We start from the raw sequence: 12,379 nt of genomic DNA, 5'->3' as shown, positions 1-12,379 counted from the left end.
ATTACAAAAAATTAAGATCATATTATTTCAATTTTTCCATTGTTTATATTATCACATCAGAGTGAAGCTCAAATAGTATCAATAGTGATAAATATAATAAATTCTCATTTTCGCAATGAAAAATTAACTGAGGATTATGATAGGAAGTCAATATTCCATATCGACCAACCCTAAATATTGTTTTTGCCACACTGCACAGAAAGCAGCTGTTTTACAGTCCCTATGTAGATTTGGAAGACATTGTTTGCAGACGACTCTCGTCTGACGTCAGAACATGCTTCGTTCCGGCTAAGGCCGGAAAGAGTACCCTTCCCGGCTGCTTTTTGAAAATTTTTCAAAATGTGTTTGGACGACTGTGCCATATGGTGCATTGTGTTCAAGAGGGTGAGATCAGAAATTTTCACCCCACTTTGAGTACCCTACGACGTCTGGTTCTTGAGATATGAGACATCAAAGTTCCCCCCCCCCTCATGAAACATTCTTATTCAATTTATTATTCTTATATAGCTGATGCCAAAAAATAGGGGGCTTTGTGGGTCACATGGTGTAACCCACACACAGCTGATGCAATGCATTTATTTATTGTCTCTTTTGATTTGAAAATCATCACCTAAGCCAAGCTAGATGACAACTCTACTTGACAACATCAGCTGTTGGGATGCATAAGAGCCCCACAAAACCGCCTAACTTTTTGGTGTCAGCTATACCTGTAGTGTGGTGAAAAATATCGTACGCGACTCTCTCAGGACGGTATTCGGATAACATATTCCCGGGAAACTATCCTCATACCGTAAACACTAACTTTCTGTGCTTGTAGCGTAATATACTATTTCCTCAGAGAAATGTTCTCTTTGAAAATACAATCTCATTGTATATCAATTAGATATTACTCATAGAATCAGATGTGAGGATAGATTCTCTCAGAATATAACCTCAGATATCAAGAGTATCAACCCATATTATTTCCAAAAGAATACTCCCAATTGAATTAGTAACCAAATATGTTACTACATTATTCAATTTGTAAAGTGGCTCTACAAGATAGAATCAGCTGCGAGCTACAGGTGGGGAGGGGAGGGGAGAGGAGGTCAGATACAGGTGGCATGTAGTTTTAGCTGAGTTCTGATCCCCAAGGGGAGCTGAGGGGAATTAGAGGATGTATCCAATGCGTGTTTAGGGGGTGTGGAGGGGATAGAACGCATAGAAACTTGGTCGTCCAAGTTCGCTCTAAATTACATCTACAATTGATTGTTAACTTTTGTCGACTCTGAACCCCAGAGCGGCTAGGACCTTCTTACCAGACTAAAATGACATTCTCTCTCTCTCTTCTCCTATCACTTTTTAGCTCTCTCACTCTCTCTCGCTTCCTCACCCTTTTTACTATCTCCCACTCGGAGATAAGCATACCATCTCAGAAGACTCTTATTGCATCTTCTCTCTTTCTGCCTCATTCCCTCTCTCTTAATATCTCAATCTCTCTTGCGCTCTCTCTCACTCTTTCTCTTCCTTCCTTGCTCTATCTCTCTCGCTCTCTCTTCAACTCGAGTATGAGCATCATACTTCAATGACATCCTGTCTCACTTTTTTTCTCTTCATCCCTATTTGCTCTTTCTCTCACTCCCTCACTCTTTCTCTCTCACCCTCTCGCTCAGTCACCCGCCCTCTCTCGTAGTTTCTCGCCCACACGGGGACTCTCTCAATCTCTCTCATTTTAAACCGTTATACTAAAACGGGGATGGTGGAGTGAGAGGAGAAAACAGGATTCCCTATGGTGGAAAGGGGTAAGACAACACTGTGCTAAATTCCCCAGAGTAGGCGAAAGCTAACTCTCCTACTCTAGAGCTTCCCCCACTACTAAAATCTGCCTTGGTGAGCGTTTTTGTTGAAATGATATCATTAATTATTCCCAAATGCTTTTATAACTTTCGGTCAACCCTTAGTTGCAAAGCCAGACGTGGTGAGAGATTCTCTATTCAAGAAACTTGGACATTAAAAGGATTCTGGGATTCCAGATACTGTTTTTGGTAAGATATTTATAATACAATTTATCTATAATACAATAAATAGGATAATTTGCTCATACACGTACGGGATAGAAAATTCAGGCATGACGACGCATTACTCAACTGATTAACTTGAAATTTTGCATACAGATCCCTTATTCACCGAGGATGGTTATAGGCCTACTCGCCGTCAGGCTCGCTTCGCTTGCCATATCCGTCTAGCCAGGACCCCCGACTGGATCGTTCAAAAATTGGATCAGCGGGCTCGCTTCGCTCGCCTGCATGTAGACCTCAGCGTAACCTCTGTACCGAATTCTGGACCTCCGACTGGATTGTCCAAAAATGAGATCAGCGGGCTCGCTTCGCTCGCCTGCATGTAGACCTCTGTACCGAATTTGAACGTATTATGTCAATTTGATCTCGAAAAACACCTGTTACTATATCGGCGTATCTTTGGCGAACAGAATTCTTCCACCTCAGCTAAACCTGTGTACTGATTTTTTAAAAATATATTTTCATCAATTATTGGAAAAGGTGAGGAAACGCAGAAAAGCTGAGAAAACGCTAATTTTGGCTAATTGGATAAATTGGTATTTAGGAGGTCCTGGATAAATGCATTTCAATCTTAAACTTGGAGCCAACCTATCAAAGTCAACTCAACTTAATGCCAACCTGACAAAATTTTTAATTTAGTTACCAGAACAACTGTTTCGGAGAGGTACTCTCTCTAGATTATAGTTCTTTATTAACATACGGTATGGACATTCAATATTATTACTTTAAGATATTGGAATAAGAAGAATATACATGCTAAAAGAACTTTAAACCCTTAAAAACCACCCTTAGAGTTCAAATATCGTTAAAAGATTTCTTAGTGCGCCTCTAAAGGGCCAACTGAACATACCTACCAAATCTGAACGTTTTTGGTCTTGTAGATTTTCACTTCTGCGAGTGAGTGAGTGAGTGAGTGACTGAGTCAGTCACTCAGTGAGTGAGTGCCATTTCGCTTTTATATGTATATAGATTTTGAATTCTTGAAAATTTCATTACGTGATGTCTTTAGTTTGTCAAGTTTCCAATTAAAAACTTGTGGAGTGGGTTGCCTGCTAGTTTGTAATAAATTCGTGATATTTCCTCACTTTTTCAATATTCCAGTGTTTTATTATCGATTCTTGGAGGTTCGTTAACACCACATCAAATTATTCGCGTTTGAACTGATTTGAAATAAATTATTGAACTATTCTATCATGGTAAGAAGAAAATCCTATTCATTAATCTCAGTTGTAATAATAGTAGTAGGAGAAATAGAAGGAGAAGGAGGAGGAAAAGAGTAAAGAGTAGAAGTTTTGGAGAAATAAAACAGCAGCAAAAACTATAAAACCAGTGTAAAACATTGTTGCTTAAAGCCTCTAGCGCTGTAAGAGAATTTCCATATTATTGAACTATTTTATCATGGTAAGAAGAAAATCCTATTCATTAGTCTCAGTTGTAATAATAGTAGTAGAAGAAATAGAAGAAGAAAGAGAGTGGAGAGTAGAAGTTTTGGAGAAATAAAACAGCAGCAAAAACTATAAAACCAGTGTACAACATTGTTGCTAGTAGCCTCTAGCGCTGTAAGAGAGTTTCCATTCACCGATGCATTTGAATTTGATCTTTGGTCATTCTTTGCATCTTTTGGCGCGACGAAAACCACTTCAGTTCCCAATTCAAAACAGCCATTCATTGTTCCCCCGCACCTTTTCAAAAGAAGCAGGAGTTCCCACTGTCCGTCGCATTCAAACCACATTGTTGTTGCATGCAATTCGATTGAAATGCACTGGAAGAAACGCGGCCGAAAGCTTTTCCGACGCTGAAAGTAACACGGAAACATTTCCCGACACGGAAAGAAACGCGGAAAGCTTTCCCGAAGCATCCAAACGGAATTTTCACGTCAACAGTCATTGCTATCTGCGGATGATCTCTAGTGAATTCGGTTTGGGAAGTTGTGGACATGAGAATGGGAGGAATCACTACAAGGGATGGAGATAGATGAGGAAGAAAAGAGAAACGGAGGTGGAGATGGGCGATGAAGGATGTCAAACTTTATCCAGCTTGAAATAAAAATGTTACAAGTGATAAACAAACTATACCAGTTGAAAACATCACAGGTGGCAATCAGATGATTCGCCACAAGTGTGAGAAGCTACATAAGTTACAACGTGTTTCAATAGCACTTCCACGATTTTGTTCTTCGGCCCATGCATGATGTGACGTGCACTTGCATATATACGCTTTCAATGCGATCACATCCTTAGTCTATGAAATTAAAAAAATCAGGTGTGGCGCACTCACACAACTTTCCTTGCCGTTATGAAAATTGATCACCTGACGCTAGTGTTCCCGCGCATCTCAAGTCTACTATTCAAAGATTTGAGCCAGCTGGTGACAGGGCAATAACGCTGGAGACACACATGAGGTCTGCTATCTCTTCATAGTGAATGATTTAATAGAATCAACAATAATTTGCAATTGAATAATCACATTTTCTCGAATTTAAAGCTTATTTCCAATTTTAGGTGAAAATGTTACTGAACATTTATTGTAGAGATTTTCATGCTGATTTTTTTTTTGTTTCAATTGTATCTGAAGCCTGATAATTGGGAATCTATCTGCATTGGTGGGGCGGAGCTCCTGAAATCTTTACAGATATGGGACTTGTGGCAGTTGATAGGTATGACTATTTTAGGTATGACTAGTTGATCGATGACTATTTTAGGTATGAATTTGATCACAATCGTTGGAGCCGTTTCCGAGAAAATCACGAAAAACCCTATTTTTGACAACATTTTCGCCATTTTAGCCGCCATCTTGAATTGCATTTGATCGAAATTGTTCGTGTTGGATCCTTATAGTGGAAGGACCTTGAGTTCCAAATTTCAAGTTATCCCGTTGATTGGGAGATGAGATATCTTGTACACAGACGCATACACTCATACATTGTGTGTACACAAACACACACACACACACACACACACACACACACAAATACACACACACACACACACATACAGACTAATACCCAAAAACCACTTTTTTGGACTCAGGGGACCTTGAAACGTATAGAAATTTAGAAATTGGGGTACCTTAATTTTTTTCGGAAAGCGATACTTTCCTTACCTATGGTAATAGGGCAAGGTTTCAGGGTATGATACCAGGGCAAGGAAAGTAATATGATTTGGAGTTGATAAATTAAGAAAATCTAAACTAATCGTCGAGAAAACCCACAAACGACTCGATATAAGTTGAGAACTTACTACGGTACGCTCAATCAATAATAAATTTTTGCAGAATCAGCAAAGTATGAATCTATAATCCCTGGAGGAGGAATTATATATGGATTAATGATTGATCAGATTGATTCTCCCCTGATAGAGGAATACGATCGAAATTGTTACTACAGTACTCCAACCTTTGTATTAATTGGATGTTGAAAGTAGGTGATGAAGGTTAGGTATCAAGGTTGGGCTCATCGTATACTTGAAGTAACCGATAAAATATGCAGACCAACAATATTATTCTTCATTTTTTAAGCATATTACTGTATGGAAAAACTGAGAAAACCCAAACATCGTTCCTGTTATTTCATCATTCCATCAAGATGAATCCCTACGGCAGGAAAATTCACTCCAAAGGCCCAGTATGAATAATCCACGCACTCAGATAATTTGAAACAAGAAGCGAGAAAAATGTAATTTTCCAGCCAGAGACGAGCTACACATGATTATTATTCGTCGATGCAAACGGAGGGAGAGAGAGAAAAAAGGATGAGGAGCAGATTGTAAGAGAGAAAGGGAGAGAGATAAACAGGGATGAAGAGAAAATGGAAATGATGGGAGAGAGAGAGTGAAAGAGAGGGGGGAGAGAGAGAGAGTGTGTGTGTGTGAGTGTGAGAGGAGCAAGGATGAGAAGCAAATGGTGAAAGGGAGAGAAACAAGGATGAGAAGCAAATGGTGGGACAGAAAGAGAGAGAGAGAAAGAGTGTAAGTGAGAGGAGCAAGGTTGTGAAGCGAATGATGGAAGAGAGAGAAACACGCGTGAGAAGCAAATGGTGGGAGAGAAAGAAAGAGAGAGAGTGTAAGTGAGAGGAGCAAGATTGTGAAGCGAATGGTGGGAAAGAGAGGAACAAAGATGAGATACAGTTGGTGGGAGAGACAGAGGAAAACCAGGGTGAGGAACAGATGGTGGAAGAAAGAGATAAACAAGGATGAAAAGCTGAAGGTGGGAGAGAAAGGTAAACTAGGATGAAATACAGATGATGGGAGAGAGAGAGAGAAAAAAATGATGAGTGGAAGATGGTAGAGAGATAAACAAGGATTAGAAGGCGATGGCGGGAGAGAGAGAGAGAAGAACAAGGATAAGAAGCAGATGATGAAAAAGAGAGAGAAATAAGTATTAGAAGAAAATGATGAGAGAGAGAAAGTAGGATGAAAAGAGTAGGATGAGGAAATGAGTAAGAGATAGAGGAAGACAAGGATTAGAGTAGAAGAAGGAAAAGTGGAGAGAGGAAATGAAAGATAAAGAGAAACAGTAACCATGATCAGTATGCACAGAGGGTTGAAAATTCAACACACATCGTGAGTGGGATGATATCAAAAGAAATAGGGATAGATGTATGGAGAAGAATACGAAATGTTGTGTACAAGTGGTTTGAAGAGAGAGAGTGGGGAAGAGTGTGAAAGTGAGAGAGAGAGGGTGAGAGGGTGGGGAAGAGTGTGAAAGTGAGAGAGAGAGAGAAAGGAGGTGAGAGAGTGATGAAATTTCCAGGCGAGGTGTACAGAGGCTTCTCAAACGAATCCTTAATATAGCCTAATTGCATTTTCTCATTTACACTGGAGTTTCAAACAAAAGGAAGGAAATAAACTGGACGAACGAGGAAACTAGTGGTTGGAGGGGGGTGTATGAGGGTTCATGGACAGTGGAATAAGGGAAGAATGGGAAGGTATGGTCAGGGAAATAGGGAAGGAAATGCACCTTGTTGAATTTAAATCCACAACCCTTTACCAAGGAGCAACAACCCTGAATTTCCCTCGATATAAAAACTACTGCTGGTTTACATTTTGAGAGGCGGAAGTCCCCACTTCAATATTTATGAGCTGCTAATTCTTTCATAGCTATTTTCTTGTAATCTTCACTGCATTGGGATGCTGGGTATATAAATGTTGTAGGATGATTTGGGTGGCTGAGAACGATGTTTATTGAGAGTAATTATTGTGAAAACTAGTAATGAAAAACAAAATACACTATAGTGAGGTTCACGTTATAATGGCAGGGTTTCATTAACATTGGTGTTGCTTTCCTTGATTATCATTCGATAAATCAGATAATTATCGTTAACCTTTCCCAGCTCTTCTTTGCTCGAACTTTGCTCGATCATTTCTCAACAATTTAGAAATATAATTATCCAAAAAAATATTCTTTTCCTACAGTTACCTTGAAAAGTGGCCATTCCTGCACTGATTACAGAACGCAAAGAATCACTTTTCCGCTCTAGTGCGGGAAAAATTTTTCCTGCACTCCAGATTTGCAACATGGCAACACAAAATAGTTGGTGGGTTATATGGAGGATTAGTGCACGAAAACAAAAATTATGTTGGTAACAATGACTGTGGTTAGATTTAGATAAGAATAATTTCAATGGCTACCCTACATTTATGATTAGATCCCAATCTAGAAATCAAAACAAGAATAATGTTTATCTAAATCATAATTAAATAATAACTTATCATCATTTAATAATGAATAATGTTTATTTTCTATTGACAGTAATAATTATTTCAACTATAAGCAATGAGAAATGTAGCAAACACACATTATGAAATTCGAATTTTCAGGTTAAATAATTACCGTTCGAAATCCATGTCAATAAAATTAATAAAATAACATTAGAATATACTACAATAAAATATTTTCTGTTGTCTATGTTCTTTTATAAATATTTTTCGGTTTACTTATATTATTTTTCGGTAATTTAGTAAGTTAGCCATGTCTAAATATCTGAATACTGTTTTTAGTTGGATGAAACAAAGTTAGGTACGATTCTTCCCGCTTGGTCGCGCGCTTGTCGGTTCAGCCATTCTGCAGTTATGGCTGTTGGCGTGTATTTTGAATGCGAATTTTTTGTTTTATCCGTATTTTTTCTGATTCTTGAATGAATAAAGATGAGAACTATGGCTGAGAATTCTCAACTTCAATTGGATTATTCATTTTTAAATGAATTAAAGTTGTTATTAATAACAGCATCACACACACAAACATTTGATGGATTTCAGCCATCATTTTACCCATAATCAACCACTTCTCATATCCAATAGTAATTTTAGGAAAAGTTTAATGTGAAATACGTGAGCAAAGTTCCTCTGCTACACTCAAGAAGTCATTCCGCCCTCGCCTACGGCTCGGGCATAAACGTTTCTTTCGGTGCAGCAAACTGTCACTTTGCGCACTAGTTGCACAAATAACTATTTCCTACAGTTACCTTTAAAAGTGACCATTCCTGCACTGATTACAGAACGCAAAGAATCACTTTTCCGCTCTAGTGCGCAAAGTATTGCTTTGCATACTTCAGATTTGCAAAATGGCAACACAAAATAGTTGGTGGATTATATGGAGGATTAGTGCACGAAAACAAAAATTAAGTTGGTAACAATGACTGTTGTTAGATTTATATAAGAATCATTTCAATGGCTAGCCTACATTTATGATAAAGTCCCAATCTAGAAATCCAAAACAAGAATAATGTTCATCTAAATCATAATTAAATAAACATCATTCACGAATTCTCATCATTTAATGATAAATAATAGTTCTTTTCTATTGATAATTATCATTTCAACTGCAAGCAATGAGAAAAGTAGCAAATATACATTATAAAATTCGAATTTTGAGGTTAAATGATTACTGTTCGATATCCATATGAATAAAAATAATAAAAAACATAAGAATACTACAATAAATATTCTCTATTGTCTATGTTATTTTTATAAATATTTTTCAGTTTACTTTGAGCATTTTTCTCGGTAATTTGAGCAAAATTCTAAATTTCCGAATCCTGTTTCAGTACTTTTTAGCTGGATGAAAAAAACTTAGGTACGATTCTTCCCGCTAGGTCGCGCGCTTGTCGGATCAGCCATCTTGCAGCCATCCCAATCAGTTGTTGGCGTGTATTTTGAATGCGAATTTTTTGTTCTATCTGTATTTTTTCTGATTCTTCAATGAATAAAAATGAGAACTATGGCTGAGAATTTTCAACTTCAATTGGATAATTAATTTTAAAATGAATTAAGGTTGTTATTAATAACAGCATCACACACACACACACAAACATTTAATGAATTTCAGCCATCATTTTACCCATAATAAACAACTTCTCATATCCAATAGTAATTTTAGGAAAAGTTTAATGTGAAATACGTGAGCAAAGTTCCTCTGCTACACTCAAGAAGTCATTCCGCCCTCGCCTACGGCTCGGGCATAAACGTTTCTTTCGGTGCAGCAAACTGTGACTTTACGCACTAGTTGCACAAATAACTATTTCCAGGTACTTACTACATTACGGAAGTTGGCTACCGTCATAGAAATTCTTTGTAAACTTAGTTAACAGATGCTCGGAAGAAGTCCTGTGACGAGCAGATAAATGCTTCTCTCAGGTTCCTCAATCGACACATTCTTCTACGTCCCATTGAACGCTTACCAACCATAGATTTCCTTGTATTATGAGGTGCAGAATCACGTACTTAGGCCCTCTCATAATGTGTCCGAATTATGTCAACTTCCTGAACTTAATGTCAGTCAACAAAATATCCAATCTTAGTCAAGAAAATGTATTATTTCATCATTAGAGAATATATCTTCTTGGTGAATAAAATGTTATTGTACATTCTAAACAAGAATGTACAGTAGATCAATATTGAATCAGATATTGTTAGCTATCCTTTTCAGGAAGCAGAGGCAAGACGGAGAATTGGCAACTATCTTAACTCGCTGCCGTTACAGCGTAGATCTCACTGTGAAACTAGAAAATTATTCTCCCTCACTAATTTGAAACTCATTCCAATTCTACAAGACGAAGATTGTACATCAAGATCCTGGGTTCTATTTCTTTACAATCAATCATTTATAAATACAATAATTATTACTAGTAGTTCCGTGAACAGTGGACCTCACGCAGTATTCTCATCCACAAGTACCTGATTGAAACTATAGACCTTATGGGAATACAGCAATAGACTGGCTTCTCCACACATCTGTGTAATCACTTGTCAGCTGATTAATGATGAATAATAAATTCTATAGTCTGATTTTTACTCTAATATTGGCGTATGAAGGAGACTACTTCTTCCTCTTATAGTATCCTTGAAATGCAAAATTCCCAAAAACCTTGTATAGACTATACGTCGACGCGCAATTAAAAAAGGAACATACCTGTCAAATTTCATGAAAATCTATTACCGCGTTTCGCCGTAAATGCGCAACATATAAACATTCTAACATTTAGAGAAATGCCAAACCGTCGACTTGAATCTTAGACCTCACTTCGCTCGGTCAATGAATAATTATCACAATACCGACTTCTCAACTACACAAAAAGTGAAAAATGTTGTGAAATAATAAAATAAATTTAAAAAAAGTGTTTCTTATTTTATATGAATAATTATTACAATATCAACTTCTGAACTACACAAAAAGTGAAAAATGTTGTGAAATAATAAAATAAATTTGAAAAAAGTGTTTTAATTGTAAATGCGCCATAAATGCACAATATAAAAACATTAAGAGAAATGTCAAACCGTCGACTTGAATCTCAGACCTCACTTCGCGCGGTCAATAATGATCTATGATCAAATATGTCATAATCTAGAAGAGGGAAAATAAGCTCAGCTTCTACTTTTCCTCAAATTTAAATGACAATGTAGTCCAAAAGGTAAATTTTACCAGTATTCACTCAAATATGGTAGTGAATTAAATTTGGTTGAATTATTGAATTCTATTTATTCTATGGTACAATTTGTACTCCAGCGTCATTCTAATTTCACATGGAAGATTATACATCAGAATAATATATCCTTGGTTTCCATCCACTCATAAAAGATTATCCAGTTGTGAATAACAAATAGTGAGTAGGTTTTTGATTTTGTATTAAAATTTTTTAAATAAGTGCAATATTTCTAAAGTCTTTAATTTATTGTGATACATTCTGTGATTCATTTTGAGTATAAAATCAACCTTCAAAATTCATAATTTTAAATCATCATTCCTGGACCGAAAATCAAGTAATGAAGCAGTGTGTGATTACATAACCTTAACTTTTAGACAACATTAACATTTTTAAAATTTTTGGAGAGAAATAGTACAGGCTCAGCCTAGTTCTCCCTCCAATGTCATAATTCTATTATTATAATTATAGTATTTTATACAATAATATATAAAATGAAGAGAGGTGAGTTTTTGATGAAGTTGTCATTGGCAATGATCAATCCATTCGTTCAAACCGGATTAGGAGCTCCAATAAGAATATAATTATATTCTTGGACAGAACTTTAAACTTTAAATTTCCTCAGTAAGAACATAACCTATTTTTTCGGACATTTTATTATTTATCAAAATTGTTGAAAACGATTTGGCAACTTGATGACCCAACGATCTTATAACATTATCTCTCTCTAATTATTAACACAGTAGCAATTGTAGTTCACATGGCGATTTAACTTCTTGTGGTAAATATGTTGAGAAATTGATGAAAGTAAGCTATTCGGATGAATTTAGCTATTTGCTAAACGGATAATAGTGAGCGAATAATACTCTTAGTGAGCGAATTTTCTTAGTAGTGAGCGAATAATACTCATCATTATATCAATTTGGTATCATTGATTATACCACAAATATCATGTGATATTATGGAGATAAATGACTCTTGGACTGTTTGTTTGATATCTACATTATCGCACTGCTATCTTGGATACATAATATTTGGATCGACCTACTATGACTCAAATTGGAATTATGTTGTGTTGCACAATAAATAGGATCATTTAATTTGAGATAAACATGATAATAAATAGTGAATAGAAAAATGAATTTATTGAGAAGTCTTGAAAAAGAGTAACTAGAATATAGTTATGATATTATATCCTATTATATTAAGCGAGCAATTTCTGTATTTTTATATCTGGTTATTTATATTTATTTATATCCAACGGATCTCGAAAACGGCTCTTACGATTTTCACGGAATTTGGAACATAGTAGGTTTATGATATAGAGATTCGATTGCACTAGGTCTCATCCTTGGAAAAACTCGCTGAACAACATTACAAGGATAATTCATCCTTGGCTGAAACA

General features: G+C 36.4%; 1 protein-coding gene across 1 annotated transcript in view; it reads right to left on the bottom strand.

Annotated features, from left to right (window-relative positions):
- Window positions 1-12,379, bottom strand: part of LOC111059395 (Krueppel-like factor 6) — a 511,994-nt gene that overhangs the window by 44,535 nt on the left and 455,080 nt on the right. The gene's annotated exons all lie outside the window — the stretch shown is intronic.

This window comes from Nilaparvata lugens, chromosome 6, assembly GCF_014356525.2.
Source record: "Nilaparvata lugens isolate BPH chromosome 6, ASM1435652v1, whole genome shotgun sequence".
Classification (NCBI taxonomy): domain Eukaryota; kingdom Metazoa; phylum Arthropoda; class Insecta; order Hemiptera; family Delphacidae; genus Nilaparvata; species Nilaparvata lugens.
This window is presented reverse-complemented; position numbering and strand designations above follow the sequence as displayed.